Source organism: Zootoca vivipara, chromosome 10, assembly GCF_965207765.1.
Source record: "Zootoca vivipara chromosome 10, rZooViv2.hap1.1, whole genome shotgun sequence".
NCBI lineage: Eukaryota > Metazoa > Chordata > Lepidosauria > Squamata > Lacertidae > Zootoca > Zootoca vivipara.
Genome location: NC_142593.1, coordinates 26,766,287 through 26,792,480, shown reverse-complemented (window position 1 = coordinate 26,792,480; position 26,194 = coordinate 26,766,287). Strand labels below are relative to the sequence as shown.

The 26,194-nt window shown below is 39.9% G+C and overlaps 1 protein-coding gene and 1 pseudogene across 3 annotated transcripts in view; both read right to left on the bottom strand.

Moving 5' to 3' along the window:
• The window catches only part of KIAA0825 (KIAA0825 ortholog), a 195,318-nt gene that overhangs the window by 54,577 nt on the left and 114,547 nt on the right, over positions 1–26,194 (bottom strand). The gene's annotated exons all lie outside the window — the stretch shown is intronic.
• Positions 7,830–7,944, bottom strand: LOC118077040 (U2 spliceosomal RNA; annotated as a pseudogene).

Here is a 26,194-nt window from a genome sequence, read left to right as displayed (position 1 = left end):
CACCAGCATCTAAAATACTTACTCTGGGCCTGTGGTTGGGCTCTAGCAACCTTACATCAGATTCTACAAGCCTCTATCTCAGAGGAATTATTATTATTATTATTATTATTATTATTATTATTAATGTATTAATGAATTAATTTATATACCATGTAGTTGCCCAAACGACTCCTAAGCAGTAAGGAATGATTTACAGGATCAGAAGCAAGATAACTAGAATGAGCACGTTCCTTAGGTAAATTCACAACATTCTGAAAACTTGCCTGTTTTATGTAGCTATTTCTTCCACTGTGTCAGAAAATGAATATCTTGCTCTTTCCAAGTGGTTCCCAGAGACATATCAGGCTCACCTTTCACAGAGACTGTGATGATACTGCTCAGCTTGGCACCTGCCATACTTTCAGTCTTTCAGCTTAAAACAAAGTACAGCTTCTCCCACATAGCATCCTGATTAAACAAATTAACTATGGCACTGACTGCAAATGTACACACTAGAGTGCTGGAAATGAACAGATACAATGGCCAAGTCTGTATTTAATTTTAATTAAATTTCGTTCTGTAGCTCAATTAATCCACATCTCCAAATGTCAGCAGGACTTAGGCAAATGGAATGACATCTGCTGCACTGCACACTGACTATAAAACCTTCACTGCATGATACAGCTCTGGAAGCATACCAGGAAACATGAAATATCTTCAGTAACATATAGATGTCTAACTTGGAGGCTCAGAGGAATGATACTATCATAAAAGGAAGGGAAGACTTAAAAAGTAAAAAAAAAGTATTACTGGCATTAATAAATTGCTATAGCAAGGCATCATAAAAAGGAGAGCCTAGGTAGGTAGAAAAGTATATTATCCATTTTAATTTTCCACCCCTTGAAAATATTATCTTGAAAGGCTGCAACTTTATCTGGTTATACTTAAAGACCACAGCAATATAACTATTATTTTCTGAAGTGTCTGAAAGTGGAGAGCCTGTGTTGTGGGGGATCTTGTAATAAAGCTAATACTTTCCGAATTGAATTTTAAGTAAATATACCTTTAGGTCATAAGGAATGTCTTCTAAAAGTGATAGGATATATAAATAAGAGCTTTTATTCCAAAGGACAGTGGCTGCTAGGATAATAATTGTGGGCCAACACTTTCACTGAGCTATGACTCGAAGATCTCATTTCTAGCCAGTCACCGCTATTTCGGACCCCATGAGCATATACATGAAATTAATATAAGTTGCCCTGGCATGCATCACTTTACACTTGTTTACCTAGAATTACATTTGCCATTTTACCAGCCTTTTGCTCAGGTTAGAAAGGTCATTTGTGAGCTCTTTTCAGTCACTTTTGTGTTTTAGCAGCACTGAACCATTTGGTATCATGTGCAAATTGATAGCGCACCCAATAGGGTCTGGAGTGGCGGGAACAGCAACAGTGTTCCAACTGTAGGAAAGAGGAAGTCTCTTCCATTTACCCTCCAACATGTTAGTGCCCTCCCTAGAAGTGCAGCAGGCTGAAAGGACCCACAAACCTTTGGCCTCTTCATCTGACCATGGCCAGAAAAAAATATCTTCAGCCTCTTCAGCGGCCAAAAATTATTTGACCACTTGCTGGCCTCTTCAGGAATGCTCATGTCCATTGCCAGTTCAAATGGGTTGGAGATGGACCTGAGTGAAGCAGGGTAGGCTTCAATGAGGCCTGCCCCCAAAAGATTGCCCCCTAAATTGGCCCATTCAGATTTAACTTGAAGGAGAGTCCCGATACTCCATGCGGCTGATGTTGACGCCCACTAGTTATGCAGGAATATTCCCCCCCCTCCTCTGCTTACGGGCGCCAGTCTATAGGTGCTGCTGCCACCGAGACAGTAAGCCATCTTTCAGTGTATTAATACATTTCTAAAATCCCTATTGTTAATCAGGAATGATGTAGAAGCAGCTAACATCCATGAAACATTTTTACATTCAGTTTGCTTTAATAGCTTATATTTTATAGTACATAATTTAAAAAGCTTGGCTAATAGACCTGAAATTTAAATAAAATTCCAGGTTCTAGTTGCTGTTGCTGACTTTTAAAGCTCCTCTTATCTTGGACATGCATTTCTCTGAGAATACTTTTCCTCCTATGCTACCCCATCATACATATATATTTAAAAGATGTGCACCGTTCTAATAATGAAAGAAGTTAGATATTGTGTGGAAAGGAGCAAATAAAATTCTAAATCTGCAGAGTAGGCTTGCTCTAAAGGCGCATAAGGGAATTGTTTTGTTTTGAAGAGAAAGATTACTGTTGCAATAGTATTTTAGAAGCTTCATTCTTTATGTGCTGAGATTTTAATGTGGTTTGCTTTTACTGTCTTCTTGAAAACTACCTTCTTGAGTAGGCTAGAAAGATATACATTCATAAAATTAAAACAAATGTTATTTTTTTGAGAAATGGTGCATGTCTGCATATACACATAGAAGACCGAGGGAGTATATCAGCTGCAGGCCCATTCAGTCCTTGAACCCTATGTGGAGACTGCCAAAAAGCTCGCCAATTAGTGATGTACACTTGATGTGGATTTTAGATACATACAGAAAAGCATCTCTCTCTTTCCTCTCCTGAAACTCTAAGCCAAAATAGTCACTGAGCGCAACATTTTATTTATCTGCACAGGACAGGCCACTGGCATGTAGCAAGGAGGAACTACTTGTTATCACATTTAGGGGGTGTAAGGGCTGCCTCGGCAAATTCTATGGATGCTAATGCTCCCAGTGCTTCTCTTTTTGATTTCCCCAAAAAACTGCCCCACAACATCCCCCTGCTGTTGGTGCCACTGTAAAATTTCAGGTAATGAGGTAAGGGGCACACTCAGGTTCTTTACATGCCAAGATGAGGAAAATTAATTTTAATGCTAAAAAGATGAGAGTACTGGTGCAGACGGTCACTAAATACGACCAGCTGCTCTATGGAATCTGGAAAGGGAATCCGTTAGAAGCTGAACAAAAGTGGAATAGGTTGCTGTCCTCCAACAGCACAGCAAAGGAGGAGAAGAGAATTAAAAACAACTTTAAACCTTCATTATGTGAACTGTAAAGTGAAAAAAGATCACAAAGCGGTTTACGAATGAAAAGCAAAAAATAATATGTAAAACTTACACATTTTCAGCCATTTTCAGGTCTCCATTTAGCACCTAACCAAGGCTCAAGCAAATTTGACACTTCTGAGCAGAGACAAACAAAATGTTGGCTGAAGAGAGGAATAGTCTAGAGATAGGGCAACTGCAACTGCTTCAGCCAAAATGCAAGATTCAGCCAGGGTGTGGATGAGGAGAGTCTTGAAAGAACTCCCTAAAGTTAGCCAAGGGGAAGGAAAACAGATTTTTGATGGAAGGCTACCAGCCTGATTCCAAAATCATTGAAAAGGCATGTTTTGGTCAACACTGTTCTTGAATATTTTGTGTGTGTGTGTGTGTGTGTGTGTGTGTGTGTGTGTGTGTATGCCATCGTGATAGTCAAAATAACAACAAATGAATTAATATACTAGCCATAATTTTTTTTAAAGTATTGTTTAATTGCCTGATTGCATCAATTGTTAAACCACTAATTACTAATTCTTTAAGTACTGTATTAGCAGTTTTGTAACTGGCTTGCTGATACTATGCTTTTTTCTTGTTATTTCCTATTTAAATTCTGTATAAATATGTTTTTTAAAGAATGAATTTAAACACACCCATACAAAGGGGTGGGGAGTTGGTAAGAATAATTCCAGCAACATATAACAGAATGTGTATTTCTCAGTTTGACAGTATGAGTCATTATAGTGTAGAGTTCTGCATTCTGCTCAGGGCAAATGAATCATCAGGTAGTTTGTTTATGTATTTATTTAAAAGCTTTCTGTACTGCCCTTCATTTTTCTAAGTTTGTTCCTCAGTTCAGAACCACTATGCATAATCATTTCATTGAAAGTGATAATCAAAAATATATAACTGCTTGTTTTCATGAAAGTAAAAGGTAAAGGACCCCTGGACAGTTAAGTCCAGTCAAAGGCAACTATGGCACCCATGCAATACTGTGTCAATGACAGTTCTTTTTTAAAACAGTCCTGTTTTAGGCTTAATAAGAGTCCACACTTGTTTCTTAGGATTTGGAGTAGGCTCAATAAAACAAATAACTTTTCATTAGAAGATTAAAAATACATCAAAATCAGTCAGTGCTTCTTACAAACCAGTGTTGATTGGAGGTTAAACTAGATGATGCATGAAGGGAGCAATCCTAACCCTTAATTTGAGCTGCTTGTGGGAGGGGGGCAGCTAGGATTTGTCAGAAGCTTTGCTGGGCTCATCTAGCAACCAGTGCAGAAACTCCCACTGTGCTTTCCAAAGCTGCAGACTGTTTTGGATTGACCGGTGGTGCTAGTTGGCACAAAAACCCAAAACAAGGAGGGGACAGACTAAAGCCAGCCAAGGAGCCACTGGATACTGACTAGGCCCATTTGCTGGAGAGGGGCACAATCCATACTCCTCTGCTTCACCAATCTGGAGCTGGCACAACAAAAAGAGAAAACAGCTCTGCAAGGACTTGGATGTGGCTCAGCCACACACTGAGAGAATCCATGGCTGCATTAAGAATACTCTACCTAGGTAAATTTGGTTGGTGGTAGTGTTATGCTAAGTAGCATTGGTGGAAGATTTCATGCAGCAGTTCTGATGGAAATCAACACCTCAAGGTGCTTTTGGCTGTTGTTTCAGTACAGGTGGGCTACTTGCAGATGGGGAGCTGCATGTAACCTCAAATTCAATCTATATGTCCCCCAACATTTCCTAAAGCAGTTCCATTCTTTCATCCTACCAGTGTAATCCCTGGAGGGAATGTACCCCTCAAAGAATAAAGATTGCCTACCCCATTTTACAGATACCTAATACTTGAGTCCATCATGGCTATAATTTCCTTATTTCTCACTCACATGTGCCTCACTACTCTCATTATTTCCAAATAAATTCCAATGAAATCTATAATCTATGCTAATTAAATCACACATCTGCCTGGAGGGAAATACTAGATTTTAAGGAAATTATCTTTGTTAACTATCCATTACCAGACTATCTTGACCCTGATCAAACAAATGTTTGGAGCAGGCCTTAGAGCTTCCCACATGCTGTTTCCATCACCCTTACTGTGAAGTGAAGAAGTTTACAAAAGGGGAGGACCAGTGGCTATTTGAGCACAGTACTTTCCCAAGACGCGGGTGGCGCTGTGGTCTAAACCACTGAGCCTAGGGCTTGCCGATCAGAAGGTCGGTGGTTTGAATCCCTGCGACGGGGTGAGTTCCTGTTGCTTGGTCCGAGCTCCTGCCCACCTACCGGTAGCAGTTCAAAAGCACAGCAAAGTGCAAGTAGATAAATAGGTACCACTCTGGCGGGAAGGTAAATGGCGTTTCCATGTGCTGCTTTGGTTCGCCAGGCAAATGTTCAATAGACACACTGCTATATTTAAACAATGTTAACAGTGTTTCCGTGCGCTGCTCTGGTTTGCCAGAAGCAGCTTTCTCATGCTGGCCACATGACCCGGAAGCTGTCTGCGGACAAACGCCGGTCTATAGAGTGAGATGAGTGCACAACCCCAGAGTCATCTGCAACTGGACCTAACGGTCAGGGGTACCTTTACCTTACTTTCCCATACCATGAAAGATTTAATATTGGAGAAGTTCCCACAGTCAAATATTTATTCATTTTTTTATTTTTTTAAAAAGTATACATTACCTTATCACACTTTAACCCTCAGGGCAATGTACAGTCAAATGTCAATTTTTGGAACAAACAAAGTAGCAGTAGCAGCATAAAATAAGCAAGTGAAAGTAGCAGAAAAATAGCCCTGAAACATCAAGGACAATTAGTAGGGTCACAGTACCCCTCTTCTCTCAGTATGGGCCACCATTAGGGCAACCAAGGTAATTTTGTGCCCAACCAGAACTATAAACAGAAAAGGGAATGTTCTTTTCTGCACTATGTAGCTTCCTGCATTAGTGCATTCAAGTTCAAGACACCATTGCCCATTTGCCCAACACTGGCATGCAACCCTCCAAAGGTTCCTCATGAACTTTCTAAAATTTCATTTAAAAGTGGGGACAATCCTGGTCCCCCTTTTTTACCAAAGTAAAATATTTACCAGATAAAAAATATTTTATACTAAGTGGCTACAACTGCACACAGAATTTGCAGTGTAATCATGACATAGATTAGTGGCCTCATTATACTTTCTTTTTTTACTCTCAATCTTTCCTAATAGTTTCTTACACTGAATTTGAATTTTCAACCACTGCAGCGTATTGAGTTGACGTATTCAGTGAGCTTTCCACCACAACTCCCCTTCCTGAATATTCAATTCATATTCAATTCACATGTTACCCTCCATGTAAGTTACATGCCCTGTCAATCAACAGATTGTTGAGAAATTAATTACCCAAAGCCTAGCCAATTCCCTTTAAAACCTTTTAGAGACACACATAGCAGTCTCTCCAAGGATACTAAAAAGATGCCCAGCTCCATTGCTGTGTTTTGGCTGGTGGTCTGAAGAGGACCTTGCCCTCAATGCTCTTAGATGAGGATAGGCTTAAACAACTAACAGGGGTTGCAATGGCCCAGTGCACATCATTGATACAGTGCCTTGTCTCAATCTCTCCAGCCTGATGTCTCTTCACTGTAAAACCATATAATTTATTACTCTTACTACTATGTCATACCTCACTTGTCAGTAATGCAGATATACATTCTGAGAATTTAGCCAGGTATACATTCTGAGAATTTAGCCAGGGGACTCTCTAAAGCACAGGCTTCTTCCTTTGCTATTGTAGTTGAGGGGTTTTTTGTGTGCAAATGCAAAACATATTATGATTTTCTGTCATAAAATAAGAGCGGATGAACTAAAGGTTCTGACCAGTGGAACATACTTCAGGATGAAGCATACTATAGCAACTAAATGAAAACCTTAAGAGTGCTAGAGAGAGAGAGAGAGAGAGAGAGAGAGAGAGAGAGAGAGAGAGCATGTCTTGCCCAAGCTCACCATCTGACAGGCGTGTATTTATCCTTTTTTCAAAAGAGCTTCCAGAGAAGATCAATAGTTCAGTACTCAAAAGACACTCCTAGCAGAAGTACCATTGAATTTTAAATTAGTGGAACTTGGGGCTGGTGAATGGTTAGAAAAAAACAAGAGCCCCAAGCAAGTACATCAATAGACCTCCCACTTCATATTACTAATTATGAGTAGCTGATTATTTACAAAAAAACTTTTATAAACCCCTCTTAATAGGACAAAATATATAACATAAATATCATCTATATCAAAACATATATATCTATATACATATATCACATATCCTTAACATTTGAGGAAAGTAAAAGTTGTTCAGAGATTATGGCTTGGGGTTAGTCTTTACAGAATAGCTTCAGATTTTTAACATTTCCTCCTTGCACTTCTGACAGCAAGTTCAATTATATTTCCCTTATAGGAGATGTTCTACATTAAGTCCTTCCCACACTGGAAGAAGGAAAACCAAATAGTACATCTTGCCTTTGACATGATATGCAGTGTTTTACCTATCGTGTTTTACCTAATGTTTGCACCTAGTTTTTAAGAGCCATTATATGCCAGGGGATAATGTGCGTAGGTGCCTGGGTTCAAGACTAGCTCAATCTTTGGACTGCTGCGTAACCTTGGCCAAGTCACTATATCTTTCTCCATTTCTCATTTGTAAAATAGGAGTAATACTGACTTGCCTTCTGAGAGAGAAAAAGAACACGAAACACTTGCTCATTAGAAGTCACCATTTTGGTACCTAGCCACTGAAAACATGGCAGGAAAGTCTATTAGAAAAAAAAATCCTACTTAATAATTAATTCTGAGATCGTATTTTATTAAACTGATAAGAGCAGATACTACACTTGATCTTAGCTAAAAGGCCAAGAAGCGATAAGATCGTATTTTATGACTCAGACTAAGAATTCCTGTGAACTCCCCCCGCCCGCCCCCCAAAGATCAGAAAGCAGCACATACAGCTTCAAACTATGTCACAGAATCACAGGACTGATACCTCAGAACCATTTTTGTTCTATTGTATGCTATTTCTTGGGGGATATCTCTCTAAAGAAACTTAGGTTTTTATATTCTAAACCCTTCAAGTGCCTTCATAATATTCAACTTGTTAATCTTGAGAGATGACAATGATGATGAAACAACTCTGGGCAGTTTCCAGCAAAATATTAAAATACAATATATATTTTTTTAAAAAATTAAACATTTTTGCCCCACCACTTGACTCAAGCAACCGAGACTTGTTTGATTCAAAGTAATTTTTTCAGTACTACACAGCCTCATGTTTTAAATTTATTTTTAAGTCTTTCTAAAGAGGGATATGCAAATTATAGCATATTATAACAATATAACAAAAACAGTGTGTAATTGAAATAATTTTAAAATATTATATTATGAGCATCATATTTGAAATTAATATATCTGAAAATAGTATTTTACAAGATATGGCTGAAAGTCTATGGTATAACAGGTTATAACTCATTTATACCTTATTAGATGCTTCCCTTTCTTCCATAATACTGTTCATCTAGCCTACACTTCATGCTCAAGTCATGCAGATTGGAGTTGACTCTCAATTACACAAAGTCTTTCTCCAAAGATGACAGTCCAAATACAGTAGAGATAAAATACATCAAGGTTTAAAATAGGTCCGTTCAGCCCCAGTGCCGCTTCATCATGAAATGATATAATTCACTGATGCCTCTGCCTAGCCTAACATATGTTCTATTCACAGCCTGCGTCATTCTTCATTTGTAATTATTTCCTTTTTTTTAACCCATCTTGTAATACTTTGCTTGGCTGAAGACAAATACTGAAAAGCAAAAGAAGTATTATCATATGATGACCTGTTCCAGGGTATTAAACCCCTGTCAAGGTTTGATTCTAACATGGGGTATCGATGACAGTACATCAATTCAAGCATCATGTCCTGAATTAGACTATATTAATTATCACTTGAGTGCAGTATGCATGAAAGTGCTGTTTCATTGACTAAAAAGATTTGACTGAATAAAAATCCATTTCTCATCTGGTTGCTTATGGATAAAGACATTTGCTCTCTTTGCCTTGGATTGCTCTTTATTAAATATGATATTTATAAGATTGTTTGAATAAATTGTCTCACTCAACAACAGACTTAAGTATTTTTAAACAAAGAAAATTAAATGGATTGTCTACTGATGGTTACTATTTAATCATATAGCTATGTGAATAAATTAGGTGAATACTATGTTTAAAAAGAATACTATGTGAATAAATTAGGTGAATACAGTACTATGTTAAAAAAGAAATATGAAAACAAAAAGTGCAATATACTCACTTTAGAATCCCATATATTAAAAAATAAGAGTAAATTGAAACAAATGAAACAGAAGAACATTAAACTACTGAAAAAATATGCAAGGAAAGCAATACAAGATAATGTAATCTTAATATATCCTTTAACTGAAAAAACCAGTGTTAAAAATATATATTCATAATAAAACCTGATAGGTTCATGTTTACTTTTAGTCATTGCTCAGATGTATTATATATAATCATACCTCTTTATATGTGAGTCAAGGGATAAACTATGATGGCATGGATCCTGAGATAAGTGAAATTAAAGAAGTTCATAGAAGGGAAGTTCCCTCTCCCTCCCCCCCCCCTAAACCCCTATGTCCCCATAAAATCTCTCTGGAAGGTTAGGGTCCCTTCTGAACAATGTACAATGGAGCACAATATAACAGTGATGAGTCTGCTTGTCTCCTGATGCTAGTAAAGGTAAAGGGACCCCTGACCATTAGGTCCAGTCGTGACCGACTCTGGGGTTGCGCGCTCATCTCGCATTATTGGCCGAGGGAGCCGGCGTATAGCTTCCAGGTCATGTGGCCAGCATGACAAAGCTGCTTCTGGAGAACCAGAGCAGCACATGGAAACGCCGTTTACCTTCCCGCTGTAGCGGTTCCTATTTATCTACTTGCATTTTGACGTGCTTTTGAACTGCTAGGTTGGCAGGAGCTGGGACCAAGCAACGGGAGCTCACCCCGTCACAGGGATTCGAACCGCCGACCTTCTGATCAGCAAGCCCTAGGCTCAGTGGTTTAACCACAGCGCCACCTGGGTCCCTGGGTCCCTGATGCTAGTAGCAGACTCCAATTCACAGAAGGTTAGGAGGTGTTTAAGAACCATACAAATGCAAGGCCATTACTTTTGAAACCAAATAAACAGTGCTATTTTTTAGAAAAAGAGGGGCCAGAACTCCCTTGTTCTCTTATGCCGACAATGGCAGCCCCCTGAGAAGTGCTGGAACTCAGTTCTGGCAAGTTCCAGCTGAAAAAAAGTCCTGAGCTTAACTCAACCCTAAACAGCAGGAACCAATATAACTCACGTTGGCACTTAAGAAATTGACAAACCTTAATATGATTTCAACTGTGTTTCAACCTATACTCCAGACAAAGGCGCAAACAATTGTCAGCTTGCAATGGAAGCAACAACTTCTCATCAAAGTTATCAGTGGGAGGATAAACAAAAGAGCACTTAGTATTCACAAGAAATTCAGGTACCTTTGAAACAGGATTCACTGTTACTATTTTAATAAGCAAGACCTAGTTGCAGTGCTTCCCTGGTATGTGTGTTTTGCCTGAATGCGTTGCTGAGGTGGCTTAAAACAAATGCACGCACGCACAGTTTAATCCCTACTCTAATTTGGGTCTTATTTATTGCTTTTAAATGTTAAAATAGTGCAACCAGTCTACAGGCAAGTCAATGGAACGTGAGATGTCTTCATGCAATTATTAAGTACTTGATTTGGCCTAGAAAGAGATGTGGAGGGGCAATTTAAGTAGCCCCAGCTGTGGCCTGGAGTATCAACTGTGGACTACATTGCAAGGGTGCTGTAAGCTATACTCTCTCAGCACAACTCTTCTTCTTGCACTACTAGTACAATAGTGAACTATACTGCAGGCTTATTGTATACTACTCTCTCTGTAATGCGGTGAAAAAAAGCAATGGATAAAATAGCAAGGTTACTGTAAGCTACTCACTCAGCTCCAGCACAACTCTCAACCTGTAATAGCCAGTGCAGGGCTGACATAAATCAGCCAGAGACTGATCTGCAGTATTCAGTATGAATTACACAACACAGCTGCCATTACTGCAGCAACAACCCCTATGAAGTGCATTTGCTTTGGAATTTGCTATAATAGTGGGCTTTTTGTTTTTTGAATGTTTCACAATACATAAAAACTGAGTTAGAGCAGGAACTCTTATATCTAGGTTGTGTCTGAGAGAGAACACAGTTTGTTTCCAATCCGCGCTACATTTATTTATCTTCTCCACTGATGTCTAAGAGCATAAATCCCTGTGTGAATTAGGAAGTGACCTATCCTAAACAGTTGACATTTGCTATCTTATTTATTTTGTGTTTATTATACATATAAATAGTAAAGGGTAAAGGTAAAGGGGCCCCTGACCATCAGGTCCAGTTGGGGTTGGACTCTGGGGTTGTGGCGCTCATCTTGCTCTATAGGCCGAGGGAGCCAGCGTTTGTCCGCAGACAGCTTCCGGGTCATGTGGCCAGCATGACAAAGCTGCTTCTGGCGAACAAGAGCAGCGCATGGAAACGCCGTTTACCTTCCCGCCGGAGCGGTCCCTATTTATCTACTTGCACTTTGATGTGCCTTCGAACTGCTAGGTGGGCAGGAGCTGGGACCGAGCAACGGGAGCTCACTCCGTTGCAGGGATTTGAACCGCCAACCTTCTGATCAGCAAGCCCTAGACTCTGTGGTTTAACCCACAGCGCCACCTGGGTATAAATAATGTAACACATTTATTAGGAATTTAGCTTGATAGATTTATGGAAAAGTAACATAATTGCAAGTTTCTTTCTTGAGTAGTTATTTTATTTTTATTTATTTACAACTTCTTAAAAAACTGAAACAAAAGCTCATACCAAAATGAAAACTTAGTTGGTCTTAAAAAACTGAGACAGTTCTTTCTGTGTTTCTCTGTCCTATTCCAGCTACTTCATTCTATTTCCCCTCCCAACTGATTGTCTATTTTATTCATACTCAGGCAGCCAACATTCTGTGTCACCGAGTTATTATAGAGCTGTTAGATTTTTTTTCTCTGAAAGGTTTTTTTTGCTTACCTGCACACCTTACAGGCACCCTGAGTCTACTGATACCTTTTGTGTGTGTGTGTGTGAGATGCAGTTTTGTGTGTCTGTGTGTCCAAAATTACACCCCACACACATGCACAGAAAGGTATATATATCTTTACACACACACACACACCATCATTACCTGAATGCAGATTTCAGATTTCTCTCTCCTCTCTGCTGATTAGCTGAGCTCAGAATAGCATTCAGGTCTATGTAATTTGTATTTTCCAGGAGTTCCACTAACATATATGAAAGCAGGAGTATGCATATTTTGCAAAAATGTAGACTATAACTAACAAGGGTAACCTCCAGTGTGAAATAGGTTTGCGTCATTGCACCTTGTCATAGCAAACCGCTTTGTTGGTTCCCTGAAAAAGAGCATGGATTACTGTAGATACAAGATCAATCTTTATATCTTATATAATTTAAAGGGAGTATTTGGTTTGTAATGGTTATCGTTAATTAACAGTATTCAAAACTTAAGCATACATATTGGCAGTTTTGTGCTGTAAGTAATACATATCTAAAAGGGGAGCTCTTAAGACCAAAATCTAAAATTACCTAGCTGAATTGCTACTTGACTATGGCTTCATGTAAGGCTCCTCACACACTGGCATATCTGGCTAGCAGATCCGGGTTCCATGCATGAGCAGAGAAGTAAACATTAGCAAGACCTCTTAGAACATAGTTATTCTATCTTTAGTACCCAGTTGTTATTGAACATCAATTCCAGTCATCCCCCAGCCAGCTTAGAGAATGGTCACGGATGGTGGGAGGTGTAGTCCAACAACATTTGGTTTAAGGTATCACCTACATAAGTTCTACCATGGTTGTGTGCCAGCAAGACACAAAAAAAGAAGGCTTCCCATTGTAGAAGTCACATTTATATATTCCACTTTCTATTGTATTGTTTCTATTGCATTGGACGCGGGTGGCACTGTGGGTTAGGGCTTGCCTAGGGCTTGCCGATCAGAAGGTCAGCGGTTTGAATCCCCGTGACGGGGTGAGCTCCAGTTGCTCGGTCCCAGCTCCTGCCAACCTAGCAGTTTGAAAGCATGTCAAAGTGCAAGTAGATAAATAGGTACGGCTACAGCGGGAAGGTAAAGGGTGTTTCCGAGTGCTGCTCTGGTTCCCCAGAAGTGGCTTTGTCATGCTGGCCACATGACCTGGAAGCTGTACGCCAGCTCCCTCGGCCAATAACGCGAGATGAGCGCCACAACCCCATAGTCAGTCACGACTGGACCTAATGGTCAGGGATTCCTTTACCTTTACCTATTGTACTGCTCTTCTCTGCTGGGCAACCAGACAGCTTACTCTGTTGCACTCTGTGACTTTACTGCTGCAGTATTCTAATTTACAGAGCACAGTCCTCTGTTTGAAGGTGTCCTCAGTTTGGTTCTGTTCAGTTAATAGAAGGGAAAACAGAGGCAGGCATTGAAGTTGCCCATCAGCAGTTTGCACACAAGCCATAGTTTTCCCCACTATCATGAGATATGTATTTTGATTTAAATTATGATAACTATGTCTAATTTGCACCTATACCTTTAACATTTTTTTTTAAAAAAATCCTTCCAGTAGCACCTTAGAGACCAACTAAGTTTGTCATAGATAAACTTAGTTGGTCTCTAAGGTGCTAGTGGAATGAATTTTTTTTATTTTTTGTTTCGACTACGTCAGACCAACACGGATACCTACCTGTAATTATACTTCTAAATTAGCCTATGCAGGTTGCATGCAGAAGCCTATGCAAAGTTTATGGAACTCTATGTCCCAATTTCTTTTTTGCTGATGTGCAAGTGCCATCCATAAGTTCCCATCCCTTGCAAAATGCTTGTTGATCTCACACAAAATCCAGTACAAATGAGTGCAGAAATGTGTGCATGGCCTAGGTAGGCACAGGTACTGGTAGAACATAGGCTCTAAATATCTGAGAGACAATCTTCAATCCTACCAACCTTCTTCCACACTCAGAAGTGTAAGGACTGGCAACTTAGACAGGGCTTCCTCTATGGCAGCCCTTAAATTGTAGAACTCCCTCCTCACAGTGGTGCATCTAACATCTTCACTGGTATGGTTTTTGCCATGTGCTGAAGACACACCTCTCTACCCTGATCTTTGTCAGTTAACGTATTTAGGTTTTTTTGTGACCCACTGCATTTTTGAATTTTCTGTGATCCATTTTGGAACAGTTATTTGTTTGAAAATTGTTGTGATTTTTATCTGATTAAAACTGTATTTCCTATTTGTTGTAACCTCCCCATGGACTTCATGATGAAGGATAACTAATAAATCTTATAACTAAATACAGTACTGCAGAAAGATTCAAAGCCATCTTCTGTGGGCTGTAGTCTGCAAGTTCTTCATAAAAACCATCTAAGAGCTGGACCATGATGTTGATTGGCTGTTGTGATTGGAAAGGCACTTCTTATCCTGTCTGGCCCTGGCTGTGTTTCTGTCAAAAGGATTGTTTGCCAACTGCTTCTGCCTGTGTCTGGAATGTCAAGGGATTCTTCAAGCCTATTTTAGGAAGCCCATCAGCTTGCATTTAACAGTTGATGCCCTACTTCCCAGTACATTATGGAAGCCTGAGCTAGGGATGGCATTGTGAATTCATTTCTGGAAGTATGCTTCGGCACAGTATGCAGGAGAAGCGTAGTTTCTATGAAATTTCCCCCCACAATTTCACCTAGGGATTAAAGAATATGTTAATTTTGGTTCTGCTTCTCATTTAACCTGTCTTAAATTCATTATATAAAAAAATTCTCCTGAAAATTCTCCAGCATTTTAGTCTGAACTTATCCAAATAAACACATTTTATATGCAGTTTTGACTAACGTACACATTTTTGCAATTAATTTATCCAAACATAATGCACACCTGTATGCTATTTTCGCAAATATATTAATTTTTACGCGCACTTTAACATAACACATGCATTTTTGTAATTATTGTTTGATTGAAGAATGCTTGTAAAATTAGGATAAGTGTAAATTAGATAAATTTGCCTTTAAATATGAACCCAATTAAGGGACGCTTGCCGATCAGAAGGTAAGCAGTTCGAATCCCCACGACGAGGTGAGCTCCTGTTGCTCGGTCCCAGCTCCTGCCAACCTAGCGTTTCGAAAGCACGTCAAAGTGCAAGTAGATAAATAAGTACGCTTCAGCGGGAAGGTAAACAGTGTTTCCATGTGCTGCTCTGGTTCACCAGAAGCGGCTTTGTCATGCTGGCCACATGACCTGGAAACTGTACGCCGGCTCCTTCGGCCAATAACACGAGATAAGCGCCGCAACCCCACAGTCGGTCACGACTGGACCTAATGGTCAGGGGTCCCTTTACCTTTACCTTTACCTTTATGAACCCAATTGAATTTATCCCCTAATTCCAGCATAGCATGTTCACTGATGTCTTTCATGCAAGACTAATGAGGGGAAATTCTTAGGAGCATCACTGTGATTGTTGGATGGCAATGGAGTTGTCAGGGATGCTATGGGAGTGGCTGTTCTTGCTATGTTGACTTTCCACCTCACTAGTCTTAATGCAGGGGTCCCCAGACTTACTGCGCGGTGGGCCGGAGGGCAGGGGAGTGCGCGCGCAGCGGGCCGGAGGGCGGGGGAGTGTGCGCCCGTGCGCATGCGCACACGCACACGGGCGGGGAAAAAATCGCCGAAAATCGCTTGTGCGCATGCGTATGGGCCTCCCCCGACCCGGAAGTGCACCAGAAATGACCTCTTCCGGGTCGGGAGAGGCCCATACGCATGCGCACAAAGGATTTTCGGCGATTTTTTGCCGATTTTTTAGATCGTCGCTGCGCCGCGCGCCGTGAGAGCGGGCGGCAGCAGCGGGCGGCGGGGGTCGTCGCGGGCCGGATTGGAAGGCCGATTGGGCCGCATCCGGCCCGGGGGCCGTAGTTTGGGGACCCCTGTCTTAATGCATTTTTTACATTGCTGTTCATGGTTACAGAATCACAACTAGCGCTGCTGGTTTAAAACCAACTTAGCAGTGGCTAGCATAACAGGACCAGAGGATTGCTCGGCCCATCAGCAATCCAAAACAACACAGGAAGAATCCAACTCATATTTACTGAGAAATTCAATTGATTTCAATTGTTTTCTAAGTAGGTGCACTTAAAATTACAGGCTTCTCAATTTTTTTTATACACATACTTTAGATATGCTTATAAGTTTATTGATTTTTCAAGTGTCAGTTTTTCTGAGGTGTCAGACATGCCCAGATTTTTGAGAAAGGCTGTTTCTTTTTTATATATTGGCTCTACTCTCTTAGTACAGTATTTTGGCAAACTCTGCAGGTTCTCTAAATGAAGACCCCCCCCCCCCCTTGTTCCATGTATCAGGAGACCATTTTAATTCACTCAAACTAAATTCTCAAAGGCACTGGTATACATGGTTACGTAGGAGCCAATATCCCAGCTATCAGTTTTCATACAGTCTGGCTGGACCTTTACATTACTTCTGTCCTGCATTTATTGTTCTTTCATTGCAACTGTCAGCTTTTCCTGACAGCACATTATAGAACACATGGCTACAAAGTCGGTATCAATCAGGCCAAGATCATGCAGATATAAGTAGCAGACTATTGATAATGGGTCAGAAATCAAATCATTTTGGTTTAAACATAAGATTCTTAAACCTACTAATCCAGAGGGATCTCCCTTTTACTTCCACGTGTTAGAAACTGTACAAGGTTAGCACTTTCTATTGCGTGCTACTTTCTAAAACAACTAAAACGAATCCATTAAAAGCTACCACATGTATTCTTACTTTCTACTGTATCCAAAAGGCAGCAATTAAGAAGACTTTAGCTATATCACATTTGAACTACATGTAACCAAAGTATTATACAATAAATGACATTACACTATTTTTTTCCTCTCCCTGCCCCCAACAGATAACAACAGTTTTGTTGTGCTTTGAAAATGTCTTACTTCAAAAAGCACTTCTAACTTGATATGGCCATTTAGGAGGAGAAGTGAGAGAATGTGTTTAGTTTAAAGAGAAGCTCTTCACTAAAATTGAAAGCACTATGTTAAAAACAAAGGGATCCAATTTGTCCCAGGCATAAATAATACAAGAAAACAAGAGTTGCATGCAAATTTGGTAACATAAAATTTGAGGTGATAAACAGAACGGAGTCTGGCTTCTTGTTTAGTATTCCTTAGTTATCACCATAATTGCTGCATGTCTGTCATCACTAGGAAAAGAAAAAAGTGTCTTTCTCAGCTGCTCCCCTGCTTGTTTTGTTCGCTGTATTCTTGTAAAGTGGGAGAAAATAAGTGTCATTTAATGAATAGTGCTATTCTTTGTCTGACAGCTTCATATCTGTTAGGTGTAGGAGGCCTAGTACTTTCCCTTTCTGATAATGTTTTTGACAGTGTGCTAAATTCCTCCCCCCAAAGGCCAGCGTATGTATTCTGTTAAAAGGGGCTCCATCTATCCTGAATGGGTGCCCTCTTTTAACCCCCTTCAGCTTCTGTTCTTACATTAATTGAGCTGATCAGATTGAGTATATGAATTTGTCTTTGATGTATTCGTATGTTTAGTTGATGCTGCTTGCTCTCTCATTGGCCATGGACTGAGCTCTCAGACAAATAGGGCTGTTGTCATGGTAACAAGGAATAGCTAGGGATCTCTTGAAAAATATTTTTATTTCAAAATTCAAACTGGAAAATTCTCACTGGATACGGTTCTTCGGTCTAAACGTGTCATATCTAATGATGAATGCAATTAGGAATCCCACCAGTGTTTTAAATAATAAATTAGGCTAATTTTCTAGGCCTGGCATGATGACATACAAATACTAAAAGGATTTTTTTTCTTTGCTATCCATGACAAAGACTTATTAATTACTTTTGTTCTTACAATTTAGAAACTAATAGAGTGACAAACTTTTGTGTGCTGAAGTTGCCGATGAGAAAAGCCCCCCCCCTAGTCGGACGGAAGGAGTCCTGGACGCGTCTCAGAGGATTTAAAAAATGTCCACAGCCATTTTTAATTACTGAGCATGAAAAAAGATGGATGTTCAACATACATTTTGTAGGCCTCTGAAATCTATTTTACTATTTTAATTCCTTATATCTTATTCTGAATGCAAAAAAATTGAAAAACAAAATAGCTTAACTGTTATAAGTGAATGGTGCTTATGATTTGTAATCATACAAGGCTGGTATTAATCAAAGTACTATAATTCCCCCTAGAAATGAGTTTCGTTACTTTTAAAATACTATATCATTATTATTTTTCAATTATTATTTTTCAATTGACATGTCACCCTTTAGTCAAAGATTCCAGGGCAGTTTACAACATTAAAAACACAATTTCCAGAACATAATAATAAAAAACAATAAAACCACAGAAAAAAATCATAGCAACAGACCTTCCGCCATTTAAAAAGCCATAGATTGTTTAATGGTCAAAGGCCTAGGTTTCCTAAGAGGAATGTTTTTGCCTGCAGCATGTAATGATGGCACCAGGCAAGCCTATCTGGGGAAAGCATTCCACAAATTGGGCGCAACCACAGAAAAGGCTCATGTTCTTCAACTCCAAATCTCTCGGGGAGGGAGCCTCAGATGGCAAGCGTAGGGCCCAGGTCAGTTTGTATGGGGAGAGGTGGTCCTCTGAGGTCCTGAACCACATAAGGCTTAATAGGTCAGCACCAGCACTTTGAATTGGTCCCAGAAACTAATTGGCAGCCAGTGTAGTTGGGGCAGGATTGCTGTTATATTTTCAACTTGTTTTGCCCCACTGGGTAACCTGGATGTTGAATTTTGCACCTGCTGCAGTTTCTGAACTATCTTCATAGGCAGCCTAATGCATACCACATTGCAGTGATCTAACCTAAATGTTACCAAAGCGTAGGCACACTAATGTCAAGCTATCCCTGCCCAGATAGGGGCATAGCCTGGCCATCAGCTGAAAGATCACCCGAAAGAAGACCAACTCTATCCTAGGCATATACTGTAATTATTTTACACCGAGACATATTAATTCACACTTAACCCTAAGCCAAACTATGGCTTAGTTCCTACCGTAGTAGTGCAACAGGAGTGGTGAAAGAGCAAGAAGGCTATGATTCCAACTGTGCACCAGTAAACTTGCTCACTCACACTAAGCTTAGTGTTACAAGGGTAATTTGTCTAACTTTCAATATTACAGAAAATGTTAACATTCAAAACTTTAATGACCTGAAGTTGCAAGTGTGTGGAGTTCACAGAACAGATTTTAGAGTCTCTGGACATTGTGAAAAAGTTGAAAAACTATTCACAAATTATATGATATACAGGAGAGAACAAATGCAAGATATAGAAGACTTTTCTGAAATCCTTTGTATTTTTACCCCCAATTAATTTCTCAAGTTATAATAGGCCCAAATCCCACACAATCACAAGAATTAAGCTTGCCACTTTTATCTACACTAAAGGGAAACTGTACTAAAAACTTTTAGATAGAAACATAATGACAAGAAAATATGTTAGTTCTTGTAAAATTGCTATGTTTTCTGGAACTGTATTAACAAATGTTTTGAATGGCATAATTTAATAGTCTCACAACACTTTTAATTATTGGAGACTTTATGCTCATGATGTATTTTCTACTAAATTAGAACAAAAAAAATATTTCACCTAGTATGTAGATTTAACAAAAATGATAAGCAATGGGTTGATGTGTTAGCTGTCCCTTCCAGAGATTTAATAAACACAACTGTTTCTTGGAGTACTGAATCACATCCAACTTTTGTAGCCCACCTTAACACCATATTGTTGGGAAAAGAAAGGGAAAAAATACATAAGAAGCTATTTAATAGACCACAAATATTAACTCTACAAATAATGAAAATAAAAAAATTCCTTTAGTAGCACCTTAAAGACCAACTAAGTTTTTATTTTGGTATGAGCTTTCGTGTGCATGCACACACACTTCTTCTTCAGCACACTTCTTCTTTCGTGTGCATGCACACGAAAGCTCATACCAAAATAAAAACTTAGTTGGTCTTTAAGGTGCTACTGAAGGAATTTATTTATTTATTTATTTATTTATTTATTTATTTATTTATTTTTGCTTCGACTCAGACCAACACGGCTACCTACCTGTATCTACAAATAATGGTTTTGGCAACAGAGCTGTTATTCTTACAACTATGAATGTGACCCCCTTTTTCAGCATGAATTCTACGAGACACTCATTGAGTTAACTGAGGCTCCTTCTTTATTACAACTGTAAACCTAATAGAGATCAATTCTGTGACTGTGTAAAACTGTATAATGATGCAGGACCCACCTTAAAACCAGTCGGCTGCCTGCCATCTCCCCAACCAGCCACACAATTGGTATTTCCATTTGACTATGCCCTGAGAATTACAGAATCTGAGTGTGTTTGCCAGGTTAGTTGCAAATGGGTTCCTTTCATCACCCCAGGGTCCAAAATTGTGTGTGACAGGTCTAGCGAATCTGCCTTCGCCATTTTGGTGCCTCTGAGTGCTCACTGCTAATTCTGCTTATACCTGCTACTTTGGTGAATAGTCTCATGTTGTATCCTTCTTAACAGGCACTTCCTTGCAATAACTGCCAATCTGGGTCCAAGATAAACAGTGCAGTATAGGTGAAAAACCTGTCTCCCATTGTTAATCGGGTAGATTGCATGGGACGGAGAGGAAGGAATCCTACCTGGAATAGACACAACCAACTACTTCTCCACTACAAACCAAAGGTATGTGGGTGGTTGAGTACAGCAAAAAGGGCAAGCCAGGGACAATGCAATCAATAGCCCATTGACAGGGCCGTCTTAAGCCGGTCGGGTGCCGTGGCGCCGAGATCGCTCTGGCGCCCCCGCCCTGGTGGGCGGGAGCAGCGCCCTCCTGCTGGCCCCACGCCCTGCACCACTGAGACTACCCCTGGAGCCGGGCCTGCCCATTGACCAAAATCCCCAAGCTGCCATCTACAGACATAGCATTCATTCATTCATACACTGATGCCTCTGTGTTTTGCCCTTCTTCAGGCCTGATGCAATAGTGCTCCTTCCCAAACACTTTCTGCACAGAACAAAGAACAATTTTCTATTTGAATAAATTAAAATACTTTATATGTTTTCCCATTAAAAAACAACAACCTACATGTAGAAAACCAGCATCTCAAGGGGAAGGTTTAGTACAGTCCTACATGTAGAAGAAGAAGAGGAGTTTGGATTTGATATCCCGCTTTATCACTACCCGAAGGAGTCTCAAAGCGGCTAACATTCTCCTTTCCCTTCCACCCCCACAACAAACACTCTGTGAGGTGAGTGGGGCTGAGAGACTTCAAAGAAGTGTGACTAGCCCAAGGTCACCCAGCAGCTGCATATGGAGGAGCGGAGACACGAACCTGGTCCCCCAGATTACAAGTCTACCGCTCTACATGTACACAGTAGGGGAGCATTCAAAAAGCTGACCATCCACCTGTAATCTGAAGCGGTACAGTCCAGAAATTCCCACTTCAGTTTCCAACCTCATTCTTCAAAATACAGAGAGTGGATCAAATACCAAGAGCATATGTTACACTTGTTATAGTGATATTGCTAAAGTAAAAACACCACCATCTCAGCATCTACATTTGCAATGGATTGCAATGTTTATGAGCTCTCACCAAGCTGAGCAAGCTATCATGTACTGAGCATCATCACTATCAATGCCACTTCACTGGCAGCCACTAGAAGCGGCAGAGAAACTACATGATGGCTGCACAGCACATAGCAACAGCATGTAAATGTTACAGGATGCGGGGTGGAAGGCATGCTGATTTTGGTGGCAGCCCTGTAGCAAGAGCAATCTGTGTGAAAGCTTTAAAACTTGCTCTTACCACAGAGTATTTGCAATGGAAAATATATAGTACATCGGAACACAGCAAAATGTAATAAGTTGCTGGCATTGTTATATTATAGTACCATGCTAGTAGATTTACCAACTTTGATATTTAGGCCTGGAGAATCGGGCTGTGATCCAAAGCATTACTGCTTTAAATCTCGCCGATACCACAGGGTCAATTGCTTTTAGCTGGTTGTAGCAGATATTGTTTGACAGATGCTACAATCAAATGAATAGTCTCAGTCTAACCCCACTATGTTCCCCCTACCCAACTGCCCACTCACTCTCCAACACCATGGGGATTCTTCTTACAGCACCATTTGGCTAATTATGGACAAACCTATTGACATGTTGAATAGTTATTTTATTTAAAAATGAAGAAAAATATATTGCAAGGGCTGTTGCTAAATTTGTTCTACAGCTGCAAGGGTAAGGGGAAATTATGTAAATCAAAATGTGATTGGTGAATACGGACACCTTGCTTAATTCCTTTAATTCTGTTGTTTTAATAAATCAAAATCTATGATGTAAGTGGCTGCTTAAACTTTGATTCCCCTGTAAGCTGCTATTTTATGCTTTTTGTGTTAAAAAATGCAATGGCCTTGGTGAGTAGTCAAGAAAACCATTCAGTTCTACAGCACTAGAGAGGAACAAACACTGTGTGCTAGAATATTCCTCATGCTACCAGAAGATGAGTTACTGAGTGTCCAGTTGACAGTATCACCCATCAGAACCAGTAGCTATTACAGTCATAGGCTTCTGTGCATATGAAGAGTCTTTCAGGAATACTGTATAAACTGTCCTTACTTCCAATTAAATGCTTTTGGGATTAAGGTGTAGGAAATTAATATGATCTATCTTTCAGGATATGATATATCTTTCAGTTCTTATTGTTCATAATATATATCTATACAATTTGCACCCAACCTAGGCAAAATTAATCATGTCAAAGACTCAATGAAAATAAAGCATACAATTAAATTCTTAAAAGTTCCAATTGCTTTCAAAAAGGTCTTAGTCATGACTACCATTTGCTAGTTGAAATCTTTGCATTGTTAAGCAACTATTGTTATAGGACATTTAAAATGTAAACTTGAATTTCGATGTCTTCTTTGGCAATCAGTCGTAGCAGAGTAAGATTGTCTTCCATGAACACGGTCTTAACAGTGAATTCGTAAGTGACTGTGGAGGCCAGTTCTGGAACCACACGTCCTTCCACAGTGGGGACATAGGTTTCTCGGTGGGAGTTGATCACGGTGAGGCTTTATCAAATGTTTCTCCATTTCGTCCTGAGTTCAAGCGTCTTCAAAGTCCATGACACTTTTTGTAAAGGTTGTTCTCCAAATGGAGCGCTAAAAGGCGAGTGTTTCCCAATTGTAGGTGTTTAGACTACATTTTTTAAAAAAATTGCCTTGAGTCTTTAAACCTCTTTTGTTGAGCATCAGCATTACACTTTCCATTTTTAAGTTCTGAATAAAGTAGTTGCTTTCAAAGACGATAATCAGGCATCCGAACAACATGAGCAGTCCACCAAAGTTGATGTTTAAGACACTGGTGATCTTTGACACTGGTGATCTTTGCTTCTTCCAGTACGCTGGCATTAGTTCGGCTGTCTTCCCATAGTGATATGAAAATTTTTCCGGAGACACCATTGATGGAATCTTTCATGGAATTTGAGATGGCATTTATAAGTGGTTCATGTTTCACAAGCATACAATAAGGTTGGTAGTACAATAGCATTTTGGTTTCCCTGTGAATGTCCCGGTCCTCAAACACTCTGCACTTCAAATGCGATAAAGCTGCATCAATGTAGGCCCTTGTGGAAAGATAACTGCCCAGGTAGGAGAAGTGATCGATAATTTCCAACATTACACCATTGAGTTGGATTTGTGGCACTGCAGATGGATTGTTTTGTGCTTCTTGGTGGAGCACTTTGGTTTTTTGAATGTTTGGTTTCTATGAGTGTAAACAAGTAACATTTCATTCTGCTTCAAACATACTTAAAGGGCAGGAATGATTAGAAACTGAAGTTATTTGGCTATATAAAAATACCTCAGTTTTTCCCCAAACAATTCTGGTTTACATTTATACAACATATTTCCTACCTCCCTAATCTCTAGCACCAGGCCCTTTAATGGCCCAAAATGGATTCAATATATGTCAGATCCAACTTGCCATATGCAAACCCTAGTTTTCCATACCCTACCCTACTCTACCCTACCCTGATCTCCTCCTCCCAATACCAGTTGCCATGCCACCACAGCAGATGAGGACAATTGTCCCAAAGGCCTGCTTGTGGGCTTCCCACAGGCATCTGACTGGTCACTATGGGAGAACAGGATGCTAGGCCTTTGGCCTGATCAAATAGGGCTTTTCTTATGTGTATAAACCTCACTAAGCCCATCTCCCATAGTGACCAGCGCTGAGGGCCTTCTGGTGGTTCCCTCGCTACGAGAAGCCAAGTTACAGGGAACCAGGCAGAGGGCCTTCTCGGTAGTGGCACCCACCCTGTGGAATGCCCTCCCACTAGAGGTCAAAGAGAACAACAATTACCAGACCTTTAGAAGGCATCTCAAGGCAGCCCTGTTTAGGGAGGCTTTTAATGTTTGATGGATTTCTGTACTTTAGTGTTTTGTTGGAAGCTGCCCAGAGTGGCTGGGGGAACCCGGCCAGATGGGCGGGGTATAAATAATAATAAATTATTATTATTATTATTATTTAGTCATTGTTTCCACTTGTTTGAGCTCCAGCTAACTTGTTTGAGGAAAAACAAGAGTTTACCTTCATGTCTCTCTTGGTGTGTGTTTTTTTTCCAGTCTTGAGCTATTCTGATAATAGAATCATAGAATTGGAAGAGACGACAAGGCCATCCAGTCCAACCCCCTGCCAAACAGGAAACACCATCAAAGCATTCTCGACATATGCCTGTCAAGCCTCTGCTTAAAGACCTCCAAAGAAGGAGACTCCACCACACTCCTTGGTAGCAAATTCCACTGCCGAACAGCTCACACACTGTCTATATTAAAAGCAGTTTCAGAATTGTTGTAGAAACTCAAACATAGCATGCTGAATTGCACTCCTACATTCATTCATTCATTCATATCTATCCAAACTAAATTCCAATTAAATTGTCAGTTGCCTAGAATGTAGAATGTACATAAAGCAGGAGAAACCTCAAGAATGCAAACTTTCCATTGTGAACTGCAGATTACACAAAATCAAAATGCCTGCGCTTAAAAATAGTGGTGAGATCCAACCTCAAGCCATCAGAAACAACAGTACTTCTCTTTCTTTTCTATCTCCCTGTAGGCCCTGCTCCTACCAATTCTGCCTCAAGCTTCCACAGCTTGAGGGGGTTAAGACAGCCGCAGGCGTAGAAAGGGGAGGTTCAGTATGTTTGGGCAGAAGTCCATTGTACAAGTGGACTTAGACATTGGGCAAGACACATTTGGATTCCAAGCAAAAGGATATCACAGCTGGATTTCACTCCACAAGGTGTGAATTGAGCAGCAGCAGGGCCTACTCACATAGACTTTTATGTGCATAAATCATAGTTCACCTTTGAGGTACTATGCATTATGAGTGATTCCATACAACTCAAGGATGACTCCCACATCTCATTATATATAAAGGCTACATGCTGGGATGTAAGAATGATTTAAAAGTGAGTTATGATTTTTACAAAGAATTTGAAACTGTTAAGCCACAATGCATGCTTTGGGAATAATTACATTATTTTGCATGCGGAAGTAGTAGTTCAGAGTCAGCCTCCTATTTTTCAGTGTTTTCAGCATAAGCATATTATTACATAACGTATGGTAAAATACTCTCATTTATGTACAAAATCAATTTTTGAATTATTAATAATAGGTTCTTTGCATAATCGTATAAGTAAAATGTATATATTGTTGATGGATAGTGAAGACCTACCTTTTTCTTTTAAAAAGAAAAAGGATGGAGATTTTAACAGAAAGATTCAAAGGTGGACTGGTCTTGAGTATTTAATAATATGCCAACTAGACTCATCATACCAATTTCATAGAATTGTTGAGTTGGCGGGTACCACAAAAGTCATCTAGTCCAACCCCTTGCAATGCAAACATCTTTTTGTCTAACATGGGGCTTGAACCCACAACCC